The 13,730-nt window shown below is 38.0% G+C and overlaps 1 protein-coding gene across 4 annotated transcripts in view; it reads left to right on the forward strand.

Annotated features, from left to right (window-relative positions):
- Sorbs2 (sorbin and SH3 domain containing 2) overlaps positions 1-13,730 on the forward strand; it is a 209,765-nt gene that overhangs the window by 23,679 nt on the left and 172,356 nt on the right. For all 4 annotated transcript variants that reach the window (XM_019206848.2, XM_033765408.1, XM_033765407.1 and 1 more), the window contains exon 2: positions 9,977-10,114. The gene's annotated coding sequence lies outside the window, so the exon portion shown is untranslated. The remainder of the gene's footprint in view (positions 1-9,976; positions 10,115-13,730) is intronic.

The raw sequence follows: 13,730 nt of genomic DNA on the forward strand, positions 1-13,730 counted from the left end.
TCATGACTAGAAGTCATAGGCGTTTTTTCTTAATATTCAAAGTTAATATATTACCAGCCTTGAATAATCTTGAATAAATTGCCCTTTTCTGTAACGAGGACAAATTCCAACATTCAATTAAGTTTCAAAAGCTATAGTGAGTGACCCTGTTCAAAGTTTTCTGAACAATGATCTGGCATTGTACACCGAGAACAGGGTGAACATTGGGTTCCTGTTTTGTATTTCCTGTAGATTATTGCTATGCTCTTGTTTCTCTTGATGTCACTGATCAGTAAATGTTAGTTTTAGAAACATTACTACTCTACTATATTTAGAACCAGATAATATTGAAATGGTACACCTCTTGGGATGTTAGGCACATTGGCTCTATTTTCATAGCAATTTTTCCTGCATTAGGAAGTGATCATGGGTCTGAAACCTACTGCCCACAGCAATTGTGAGGACTGGTTGTTGATGTCCAGCAGTACTTTAAAAACTTCTAAAACTATTTTTATATGATTTTTTATGGCAAGCCTAATAGTTTATTGCTATCATTCAGTCAGCATAATGTGATAAAAATCATTCTCAGTTGATTGTTAGGTGTTTCCAGCTTCAACAAACCACCAGAATTCAGCCATTTAACCAAGTGAGAAGTTGGATTTGACTCAAATAAGGTATCCAAGGTCAGGCAGCAAGGATGGGCTCAGTTATTCCTTGGAGTGGGCCTCCAGAGTAGGACCTCATTTCAGTCAGAAAAGCCTCTTGGGAGATTTTGGGTTGTTATTGAGTACATGTAGTGTTTTCAATAAGTTATGCTCCCTGGAGCTTACTGGCCAGAACAAACTTCAGGATTATGTGGGGAAGAAAGTTTTTAACTATTCATCAGGATTCTTTAGTAAGGAAAAAAGTAAAAATGGATCTTCAGTAAGCAGAAAACAGTGGCTACCAAAGCTCTATAAAATTTATTTTAAAGTCAAGTGAGGATATTATGTTAAGCCAAATGAGCCAGACATAGAAAGATAAGTACTGCGCTCTCACATGTGAAATATACAAAAAAAGGATGATGATCTGAAAATAGAAGAGAGACTACATCAGGTAAAGAGAAGCGAACCAGTTGAAGGCATGATCGAAGGATGATGTGCGCATGCACGAGAATGACACGGTGCCACACGAAACCCATTGATTTGTACAATTAATGTGCACTAACTAATTTTTTTAAAGTTTAATGAGGGTAGAATACTGACTTGATTGTAAAATAAAAGGTATCAGAGAAACGTCTGTCAAGTTGGTCCTTGAAGAATGCTTACGGAGAAAAGGAGGGCACTGGCACGCCTGTCACCCATGTCCCGGCACCAGCAGGCCACACAAACAGGTGGGGAGGTCTGTACTGAAGGGCAGGCAGCATGGGGATTATTCATCTGTCCACTCTCTGAAGATTCCGGTATCTAACCGGCACACATTTAGGAAGGCATTTTTAATATAAATCTATAGTTCCTTCTAACTGAAAAATGCTAGTCAGCTATTCACCGTTCTTTGTTCATCCTCCACCCTTGTGACTTTTAAGGACATTTTCCTAGCATTTTTCTGTGTTTGTGCTTGTGTGTGCGTGTGTGTGTGTGTGTGTGTGTGTGTGTGTTTGTGTACCCTTGTCTAGATGTTCGGTCTCAGTCTCTTCTGTGCTCTTATCAACAATCAATACAAAAGACTGTGAGACTCATAAAGACTCATAAGTTGCAAGCAGTTTTGAAGTGGATCCTGACTGAGTCCTCTAATTCAATTCAGTTTTGAAATTATCTGGAGAGTCAGATCCTGAAGGTTGAGGACTGAGGCCCCACGACTGCCCCTCACTTCAGATGCCAAATGCAAGCTTCGCGTTGTTTTACCAGTACGTTTTGATTAACAAGATATAACTTATAGTTCTCACAGCTCTCTCCTTGGGTTTGGCTAATTTCCTAGAGTGTTTCACAGGATGGAAGGAAACACATTTACCAGTACAGTGGTGCCTCTGCTCATGAGCCTAATTTGTTCTACAGTTTTGGGAAATATGACTATGTTTGTGTTTGTGTGGGAAAGAAGACCATGGTCATGTTTGTCACCCGGTGGAGAGTTTGCAAACCAAAACAAAATTTTGTCAAATGCTTCTGTTTGCGAACCAAATTGTTTACAGATAAAAATGTTTATGAACCTGGGTATCACTGGATTTTGTAAAGAATATCCTAAATCACACAGTTGAAGAGACACATAGGGCAAGGTATGGAAGGTAGTCCTGCCTGTCTCTCCCAGGAACCTCCACATTCAAAAGCTGTCCAAAAGCTTTCTGAACTCTGTCCTTTTGAGTTTTGACAGAGGACTCATTACTGGGCAAGACTGATTAAAGTATCCATTAGTAATTAGTTCCTCTCAGCCTCAGCTCCTCTCACCTTCGTGGGGATTATGAAGTGGGGCTAAAAGTCCCAACCCTGTAATCCTGCCTTGGTTTCTCCAGTGAGCAACCCTCATCTATAGCTACCTAGGGGCAACTAGCTATTAGTTAAACCAATACCATACAAAAAGACATTATCTCTTCAGAGATCCAAGAATTTTAGGTGTTCTTTGACAGTAAATGGGAGTCAATACGAAATATGTGCTTCACAATATAATACCTTGCAAGATTAACTTTTGAATCATATCATAGTAATTATGGAAATGTGCTATGTATTGTGGGTTAATTTGTTCATTTATTTGGTGGTTAAGAAAAGATACTTTTCATCCCATTCCTCAGTGATTAAGTATTTTATGCATTTACAAGGAGCGTGTGCATAAATATTGCAGCTAAAATATTGTTGGGCTATGACAAGCATTCCTCTGCCCAATGGTAGATGAATACAGAGCCCCTGGTAAGTTAATGCAGCAGACATCTGTCTCCATCGCCCTCAGTAGCCCCTTTGGCTACTGCTTTGTATCCCTGGCCACACAAAACCCTCCTTTCATCTCCTGTTGACATTATTTGTCCCTTTACCAGAAAACAAGAGAGCAAATCTCCCAGTTTCTCAATCACTGTAGCAATTCATTGCGTGTTTATAACGAATGCACCATGGGGACATGAGGAAGGGTTTTGCACCACAGGAGTGATGCCGGCCTGACTCGCTAGCCTTGCCGTGTGATGTTGAGTGCATGCCTGATGCACATACGCCCGCTTATAACAGCAGTGGGTAGGGCTTGCAGAGAGCTGTTTGTGGAGAAAGTGCTGTGATTATCTAGCAACGTACAGACCAACATATAACTCTTTCAACAACTCTAATCAGAAGAAATATATATTAAAAACCCCGTAGAGCATCCGTTGGTTCTCAAAAAGGTTGAGAGATATATGTGTGCAGGTGACTTGATCTGTTTCACATCTGTTTTAGGTGGTAAGTGAAAATTATTAACAGAATTTATTATGCCCCGTGGGGAAAACAAATAGCATCTGCCTCTTAAGACAGCTTGTCAGCCAAATAGATAGCTATAAAGTAATATATCAGAGAATAGTTTTGGGTAGAATAGCTGCTTAACTAGAATAGAGTCTTTTGCTTTTTTCATGATACATTTTATTTCACAAATTCTGATAAATATGCAATAATAAAAATACTTATGTATTGCTTAATGCCTTCTGCAGAACTTCTTTAATCATTTACTTATTCAGTAAGTCCATCTGGAGCACTGACTGCACCAGACACAAATACACCTGTATGGGGTAAGGAGCTGGTATAGGAGAATGCAATGAATTACTCGGCAACCACGTTTGAGCTAGCAGAGGATGAGGAATGTGATTCTTCAAGCGTTAAATACCAGAAAATTTGACCTAGGTGGGTGGATCAGGGAGGGCCTTCCTGTGAAGGCCACTTGACTGAAGGCTGAGGAATGTGCGGCATTAACTGCTGAGTGAGGAAGGCGGGGTTCCCCTCTGGAGGCTCTGCTTGTCAAGGCCCTGGAGGGGGAACATTCTAGGAACTGAAAGGTCAGAGAAACACAAACAACAGAGCCAGAAGGGAAGTAGGGAGGATGTGGATAGCGGTGCTGGAAGATGCTGGGCCTTTGAAAGGCCACCACAAATAGGCTTATCTTAAATAGTCTCATGTCAAATTTAGCAACTTTTGCATATATTTAATTTCCAATATAAGTACCAAGAAAAGCTAAATCTAAACAGGTTATATATTAACAGGAGTGATCTTTTAAAATACATGAAACTCAGGCAGTAAGTTTAAAAACAAAGTTTTAAACAGAATTAAGTGAACAAGCTTGAAAAAGTTTTTTTGTATAATCTCTTGAGTTTGGTACTAAATAAATAATATTTTAATAATAATAATAATAAATAATATTCAATAACTATTTCACCTTACCTAGTAAAATTCAGTCCCTGGTGGCATTGTGTTACATATGGGTCCAAATCACTTCCAGAAACACAGTTACTTATCATCAACCACCAGGGAGTGTTGAACATGTGACTGGACAACTTTCCAATATTTACACTAACAGATATAAATTATGGGGGTTGCCAAATAAAAGTATAAATTTTTATGTTAGTAAGGGTTTATAGTCCAGTTCTTCTGCCCACATTCCAGGACACAAGTGTAGAGGGCTTGTGCGACTATGTCTAGGATTAGAGGACCCTCTCGGGCCTTGATTTCCCTTCTCAGTGTATTTCCACACAGCAGACGGAGGTTCCTGCAGGTGACCTGGTGGATGCTTAGTACATGATGCTGTTGAATATCTTTCATTTTCTTGCATAAGATTCATTTCATTGAATATGTTTGAAGCAAACAAATATAAAGTGTTCCACTGAATTTAGGCTTTATTTTGCATCATTTTGCTTGCCTTACTTCAGCAAGCCCCCTCTTCCTTTGATCAGCACTATCTTATTTCTACAGTCTGAATCTGACTGCCTTTTTAATGCACCTTTGAAACTCCTGCCAGTGTTTCAGATGGTCTTGCTGCCTCTCCTTAAACACTAAAACATTTGAAGAAGAGAATGACAAACATTGTTCTCCTGGGATGTTAGACAACGCTACTAAACTGACACAGGCTACAAAAGCCTTCAAACATCTATAGTACAATTCACTTTTCAAAGGACTTCCGGGAGAAAAAAATGTACTCTAGAAAACAATATCCATGGGAAAACTACATTCACTTCCTTCCTTCTGAGAGCCTCTCAAATGTTAGGAAATGATGAGGAATCAATTGAGAATTCTGAGTACTCCGGGGCAAAAAATTTAAACAACACTCAAAAACTCACAAAAGACTTGTTTTTAAAAATCTTGCACATAAAAGTCCTTTGAAATCATCTTGATATACAAAAATTAATTACATTTAGCCACCTATAGAAATCTGCATATTTATTCAAATATATGCTTCTAACCAACATGTGTATAGTGTTTATTATATGCCAGATTTTCTGTGGTTTTCTCGAATAACAATTTTAATCATCACAGCAACTCAATAAGATAGCTCCCAGCCCATAGTCACACATATGCAACCAGGACGCAAATCCAGGCTCTGGACTCTGCTTTGAACCATTATGCCACTTTATAAGTTTCTGAAACAATTGACCAACAAAGGGAGAAGTAAAACTACAGGTGGCTACCATATGTAGAACTGGGTGTTTTTTGTTTGGTTTGGTTTTATTTTTTGGTGCTGAGGTATTGAACCCAGGGCCCCGTGCATGTTAAGCAAGTGCACTGTGGCTGAGTCACATCTCCAGCCCAGAAGTGGGAATTTCAAATGCAATTAATGTAAGCCCAGATGTTCTGCTGCAGGGAGGATTTTGTTCTTACAAAGCTGTCTGAACTACACAAAACTCTGGGGCCAGGTGACAAAGTGAAGAGTATTTGACAAACTGGTGAGATTTGTCAGCCAAACTCTTAAGCTGGTATGCTCACTTATTTAGGGTAGAACAAAGGTGTACTAAAGAATAACAGAAGGCCTCTCTCCTCCAAAACATGAATCTTTCTCACCAGTTCTGATAGTCAGAAAGCATTTTGGATCAATAAGATTCTTTCTTGGGATATAAATGCCCCAAGAGAAGGAAACGGTCTCTACAGTGATACCTTAGTGTACACTTTTGTTGTTATTGTTGTTGTTTTGCAGTGCTGAAAATTGAACTGGCATGGGAGGCAAGCAGCACTACTACTGCACTACATTTATATATATATATCAGTTAATTAGATCCTTACTTAATTCAGAATCTTCTTAATTCTTGTATGCTAAAGAGGGAAAGAAGAAAACATAAAACTAATCTGCCTTTTGATGCCTTCATCCATTTTTTTTCTTCTATTTGAAAGATTATTCCTGTTCTAGTTTCTGAAAGCAGACCTGGTATTTATGGGATTGAAGACACTCAGTTAAAATGACAGCTAGCTCCACTCCTGATTTATACCAGGTACTTACAACTGGGCCCTAGTCTTCTTCCTCACCGTCTGAATCTCTAGCAAGATAACTTGTCTAGCATTCTTGTTCTGAGATGAAGGCTACACTCTGTGTATGCAGTATTCCTTTGAACTCCAAGCCTGGAGCAGCTGGGACCTCTGTAAGACCTGCAAGAGCACAGTGTCTCTGGCCAAACCTCTCACTGCTGACCACGGCACCCACTGATTGGCCCTTACTGTGTGGTTTCAGCCTTTTCCACCATCTGCACTTCTTGTTTTCCCAGCACTTGACAATTCCCAAGGATCTCCCCTCACCAGGAAGTGCCTGGTCCTAGATCCTTCTCTGCATCTGCTCTGAAGGCCCCACTGTTCACAGTACTCTCAGTTTTTGTTTATATGTTAGAATCACCTGGGAAGCATTTTAGATAAGCAGATTCTTAGATTTCCTCCAGAGTAGATAAAATTCTTTAGGGTGGACCCAGAGTATTGGTATTTTTTCACATAATGTTTATATGTATGCAAGGCTAAAAGACACTAGTCCATACCAATTTCTGTCAAATTTCAATGGGCATACACATAGCCTGGAAATTTTAACAACATGCACATGTTGTATAAGTAGGTCTGGATGGTGCCCGAGATTTCGCATTTCTAAAAAGATCCTGATGATAACATTAACTTTGGTCTCAAGACCAGAAATTCTCAATTGTGGTCAAGAATCATCTTAGAACTCATTAGAGATGCAAAATTTCAGAACCTTCTCCAGACCTACTGAATTAGAAACTCTGGGCAAAAGACTCAGCAATCTGTGTTTTATAAAACGTTCCACATGACTGATGCTTGCCACAGTCTCATAGCTGTTGTCTTAGATGGCACTGTCCCACAGAAATACAATGTAAGCCATATATGTAATTTTAAAATTGTCTAGTAGTCCCATTTCTAAAAGTAAAAAGAAAAAAGATGAATTAATTTTTAATAAAATATCTTAACTCAATATGTCCAAAATATTGTCATTCTAACATGTAATCAATAGAAAATTTAATGATGGATTACTTTTTTATATTAAGCCTTCAAAGTTCAGTGTGTATTGCATTTACCTAATGTTTTAATTCTGACTAGCCACATTTTAGGAATTCAATGGCCACAACTAGTCACCATAATGGACAGTAATGTTCCAGAGTTACAAAATAACATTAATTTTTATCAATGCTTGCTACGTGTCAGGCATTATTTGACCATTTTCCATGCATAATTTATATAAACCTGACCAGAACCCAGGGACTAGTGCTGTTCTTATCATCATTTTATCCAACAGTGAGTGGAGCACATGCCAAAGCCATTTTTAATCTTTTATTGATATAGGGAGCTCAATCCCATATAATCCTTTCTCACTTATTTCAAATCGGTATTTCTAAAAGAAAAATCTGAACAAAATCAACGCTAATACAATTAGTATAATTGTTAAGATATCAATAATGTATAAAAGGCATAATAGTTTGGTAAGTAGAAAAGTCAGAGTTTACTATTCTCTAAACTTTTAAAATATACTCAAAGTCCAACTGCTATTCTCTATGACATGACATCTGTTGAAAGATGCAAGGCAAGGGCTTCTTGGGCAATCAGGATTCTTGAGGAACAAAGGAGACCTTGCCAAGGCTGCACAGCAGGAGGATGGGGGCCATCCTAAACTGAAGAAGGAAGCAAGGCCAAAACCTGTGTGTTCAACTGCGGATCTTGACACAACATGGCTAATAGGTGAAAGTGAAGCGATGGGCTTCTCTTAGGATTGATATGGAAAGCAAGCTGTTAGAAATTTTAAAATAGCAGTTTATGTACTGGTCATACAGCTAACGTGATTTTTCATAAATGTCCATATTTTTTCAAGGAAGGCCAATTTTTAAAGTATTTTCCTTTTTGTCACAAACTTTATAAGGAGGAAAAGTGAGTTGTTTTTTCAGAAATTTGTCTGACTCTATGCTTTCAGTTTTTATGGGGAGAATTCGACAAGTCAAATAAATACTTCATTTTAAATCTGGTAGGTATTTAAGACATGGTAAAAAATATCATTATTAAAACAGACAAACAAATATGTCTCATTCTGAAGTTATTTTTCAAATTCTGGTGTATATTTTGAAACAAAATTAATCTTATTTTAAAATTCTGATTTCAAATTTAAGTCGTAGTTCTGTTTTTAATTGAAATATCTATATAGTATTAATATAAGGTATACTGAGCAGAAATATTTCTTTAACATAATTCTCAAAATAGTCTTATGACCCTTTCATTACATGCATCAAACATAATCTTCAGTATTTTCTATAGCAACTGTAGAGTCTTTAATAGCAAAGAATTGGGTTTGATATGAGCATCAGTAACTATAAAACACACCAGAGTGTTAAGTATTGGATTCAGATTGGAGAATCTTGTTGCCTCCTCAATAAGCAGGATTTTTCTGCTGCTTAAGCATTCTCTGTGTTGTGCAGAGCAGGTATAAGATTCAAGGTTTTCAGCTACACAGAATAAAGGCTTTCAGAAAATTCTTAAGTGTTTTCTTGGTAGGGTAACTGCTTTTCCTTCTTAGTAGCGTAGAACAGGGAATAATGAAGTAATGAAAGTGCATGGTCCTTTCCTTTAATCTTACTAGAAAAAGGTCTCAGTCTTGAGTGGTTATGATTAAAACAGTCTCTCCATGTGAAAATGAGGCAGAAAAATATGACAAATTCCATTTTTAATTTATCGTTTGCTGCCTCAGTGTGCTGTTAGCCCCTAAAGGAAAGGGTGTTGCTTATTCTGCTCACCACTATTTTCTCAGAACACCCAGCACAAGAGAAGCGCTTGCCACATTAAGTATTTGATAAATGAATGCAGCCTATAGATCTTAGCCATTAATTCTAGAAACAAAATGAAAGTTTAAAGTTTGCCAGTCATTGTTGGTGACCCAATCTGAAGTATTCATTGGTCCAAGGAGTCAGAAAAAAGGGAGCAGCGTCCATCTGCATCATGTCACTGAATGGTCTCCAGTCTTTGCCAACAGATAAGAAATGTCAACAGCTTAACTCAATAGCTTTCAAAAATAGCATAGTTGATGAAACTGGAAATTTAGGGGCATGCTAGAAAGAAATTATTTGTCTTCAGCCTTACAGATAGGCTAGCAACAGATATTCCTACCTGAGAGCTCTAAAATGCTGTTTTAAGACCCACAGAAGAAAATTCCTCCTTCTCAATAAGCTATAGCATGTTATTTTCAGCAGACTAGCTAAGTCCTTTTGAAAACTTGAGGATTGTGGCCTGGCACTGCATTGTATTTCTTTAAGATTCCAGCCGCGCACGTGTGTGTGTGTGTGTGTGTGTGTGTGTGTGTGTGTGTATTTTAAATGAATATTTGCACAGTGAACCAAGTTGTGGATTTCCTGGTCTGTGGCACACCCCACACACACACACCTCCCCTGGTTGGGGGTGGTGATTCAGGGAAGGCATTTTCATCCCTTCGCAGACAAGTCCGGCTTCTGTTAATGCTGAAAATAGCTCAAATGCTCTCTGGACAGTAGCACCACCCAGCAGCTGGGATTCTTTCCCTCTCTTATTTGCCTTCTCTCCTGCCCCTTTTTTTTTTCCTTCAGACACTTGGATTGGACTTAATCTTAAACCTCTGGAGTTCAAGACCTTTTAAAAAGGGCTAAATAAACAATCTCTACATGTAAAAGGAACTGACTCCTACTTCCTCTGAATAGAGCAACTGGGAACTCAGCTGCCAGTAGGTAAGATTTGTACTCTAGCATTATTTGTTTTCTGGTGTGTTTATGAGCAATGTTTTTAAAATAACTTATTTACAGTTAAAATAAGGGAGGCTTCAAATGATTCCCAGGTAAATACTGTATTCCAGGGCAGGGTAATAGCATCGGTTCATTTTTGTGGCTGTAATTTTAAACTTTGCCTAAAGCTGTCTGCAGTACTTGTTGCCATACAGTGGTGGTTGAGTGCTGGGTCACAACTCTAATTAGACTTGATTGCCACTGCTGGGAGAGGACCTCTCAGACATCATAATTTTGTTGTTTACACTGCTTCCCTATTTTTAACTTTCTAAGGGCATTCTCACAAAAAGGGAAAAAATGCGACCACCTGAATAAAAAACTACATTAGTAATTGCTCCTAATGAGTTATCTATATTTTATTATCTTTCCCTTTCATCTATGATTTGTTTACTGCTAATATACAGTCAAGATAGTCGGTTTGTGAGGGGATTTTGTTTTTGCTTCTGTAAATTTGTAGAACAATTTACATGATTTACTTCTGAGAATATTTCACCTAAGCTGAATTAGCAAAACTCATTCTTTGGTAGATACGGTTGCTGGCAGTTTTCTCTAATATGACCAAAAAAAAAGCTATTTAGACTGCCCCTCTATGCCTGCACTTGACATTTTCAAAAGTACTTTGATCTGTGGACTTTAACTTCAAACACAGCATTTACTTTGATTGTGACTAGTATTTACCATGTTCATTAAAACGTCTTTTTTTGTTGTTGCTTAATGCTTTGATAGCATTTCCTTCAAATAAGTTATTGGAGCTTTGGTTTTTCTCTCTCGTATGTCTTAGAAGTTTTTTTCTATAGGAACTCCTAACTAAAAGAAAAGGATTTCTGGCAAAGTTCTTTTACCAAGTAGACATTATGACAACTTGCTGTTCCTTCTAGCAGATGTCTAAAAGCAAGAGTAAGTGACAGCACAGAGCTCAATCCTAGCAACCCCTCACTAGAGGGTCTGGCTTCCTCAAAATCACCTTGTGCCTTAAGGCCCAACTGTTCTTTTTTTTTTTGGTTTTTAACACAAGCATTAAAGCCTTCGGAGTTTTAAGACTTTTTTTTCCCGAGAAGTTTATTGGAAGCACAGACCACATTTCAAAAGAAAACATTCATTTAAATACATAGTGATCCTTTGAATAACAAAACAAATGGAGGAAAGAAGAAAGGAAAAAAATTTGAAAGAAGGAAAGGTTTTTTAAAAAATGAGAAGAAAATCCTCAGTAGCCAAAATTTCAGCATAAGGGCTAAAAAAATAAGTATTTCCCTTTATGAGTGAATTGTAGTACTTACTAGTCATCCCGTCAACCGTCAAATATTTTTATAATTTCAAAGAAAGCTTCTGTGTGTGTTACTTTGTTTGCTACTCTTTTCTTTCCTGCCCCAAAATCAGAGTATTTTCAAATCCTCAGGCAAGACACTGAGTTCGACAGTTCCTGGCCAGATTTTCTGTTAGGAATCACAGGAGCCCAATCCTGTCGAGAGACTCTTAAATCCCAGACTGTGGCTCTAAGGGGTTGACATTCTGCTCCTGTATCCTGCACCTTGCTAAGTAGGAAGGGAGCAAGTGGCCATAGGACCAGGCTTCAAAGGGGTGGAGCTGTGCAGCTGTGGAGCTGCAACATTAAAAGCGAGTGCAATGTGACCTCTGGAATTTGGGTTAATAGTAGGAAGTTCTAGAGATGTTCATTCTAAGTTTTATTTCCAAAACCTGTACATGCAATTGCTGTTTTTCCTTCCCTTCAAATCTGCATAGTAAGGAGCATTTTAATCCTCAAATTTCTGTATAGAGTTAATATTTTCACCCACCCCTCCACCGCACTCCACCCCACCCCTGTTTGAAGCAAATGGTTCACTGCCTCATCTGGAATCTGCAGGGTCAAGAACATTCTCCCCTAAGAACTGGGAAGGCTTGGCCCGGCTCTGCTGAACGCAAATGTGTTACTGAAGCCGGTAAAGTTAAAGTGCAAAATCGAACGGCCTCAGGATGAAATCCGTTTGGAAGATGGGAGACAGCCATCCATTCCCATTTGTCCTATTTTGTTGCCTACCTCCTATCCTGTTTCCTTTTGTCCCTTAATTTTACCTTGAAACTTTGGCTTGTTGGAATGTGAAATTCAAGGTGAAACTTCGCCAAAGCCACTGAATTTCACACAGGCTTCACATGAAAGAAGCATTCTACCCAGCCTTGCTCGAAACTTGCCCCATGTTTGCCAAAAGCTTCATGAATGTCAGTGAGCTTGGATTTGAAACATAATCCAAAGCCAGGTGACTTCTGCTGCCTTTGAGGTTTTGTTGTATGAGTAGACCTATCAAACAAGAACATTCCTTATTTCCATGTCTTGTACTGTAATTTCATGTATATACACCTTTTCTTCTATTTGTTTCATGATACTTTAGAGCCAGGTTTGATTCTAATATGAATTTTTATAGCTGTGGCATTTAAACACTGGCAAATCGAAGTCTGCATTTTAAATTTCAACACAGTCTGAACCACACTGGTGTGAACATGTTGGTATAATTCAGCTGGAGGAAGGAAGTCCCAAGAGAACCACGGAATGCCTTTCTTAGCTTAAATATACCTCTGTGCTTGTAAGGAACAAACAGTAACATTCTGTCCAGGTCTATCTGCTTGACAGTATGCCTTTTGTTTCCTCTCCAGAGGTGGTGTCAAGTACATTAGTGGAAAAAATAATAAACTTCCAGATATGTTTTTCCGCCTGCTCACCTGATATACTCCTAGGGAACACTGTAAGCATTGAAAAGTTCAGTACTATTACTTGTAATGAAATGTACACTGAGAATAAAGGTGTAGTCAATAATAGAGTCTATTACCCTTAAAAAAAAAACTTGGTGACTTACAGCCGATGTGTGTGTTAACAGTCAAATGGGACCTTGTGGTAAAGGGCTGGGGGGTATGTTTTGAGTGAAGTCAGTGAAAGGTGGAGAGAAGGAAGGAGCTTATAAGTTTTGTTCAGCAAATCTGTCCCATCAGAAACAAAAATAACCAAAGCCAGAATCTGAAAACATTCCTTTGTTTTGTTGATCATATGAATTTTTGTTGGCTGCACAATGAATTTTTTTGTATTATTTTTCTCATTAAGACATCAAGCACTAAGATTTCAGACATAGTAAATAATCTCCAGTGAAAATATGAACATTTGAGAGTACTAAAAATTTGTAGATAAATGTGCCTGAATCAGTCTCAGAAAGATCTTCATGTTTTTGTGGACATTGTACAATGCAAAGCTACTTAGGAAACTACAATTTATTTGTTTTGGTTTGGTTTTTGGTACCAGGGATCAAACATGGGCCCTTGTGCTTGTGAGGCAAGAGGTGGGGAAAACTACAATTTAATTTTTCATTTTCTTAGTTGGGAGATTTGTGAACTCATTTGAGGTATATTTGAAGTATTTTCATAAAAATGAGTTTGTGATCTCACTAAGGATTTAGTCAGACTAAATTTAGAAAAACTTTTAGATTCATGAAAAATTTAAATTGCCATCAAATTTCATTATGAGCATTTTTTTTTTTTTTTTTTTTTTTTTTTTTTTTTTTTTTTTGGGGTAATGCGGGTC

The sequence above is a fragment of the Fukomys damarensis genome, unplaced genomic scaffold (genome assembly GCF_012274545.1).
Source record: "Fukomys damarensis isolate Sample0158 unplaced genomic scaffold, DMR_v1.0_HiC HiC_scaffold_18, whole genome shotgun sequence".
Classification (NCBI taxonomy): domain Eukaryota; kingdom Metazoa; phylum Chordata; class Mammalia; order Rodentia; family Bathyergidae; genus Fukomys; species Fukomys damarensis.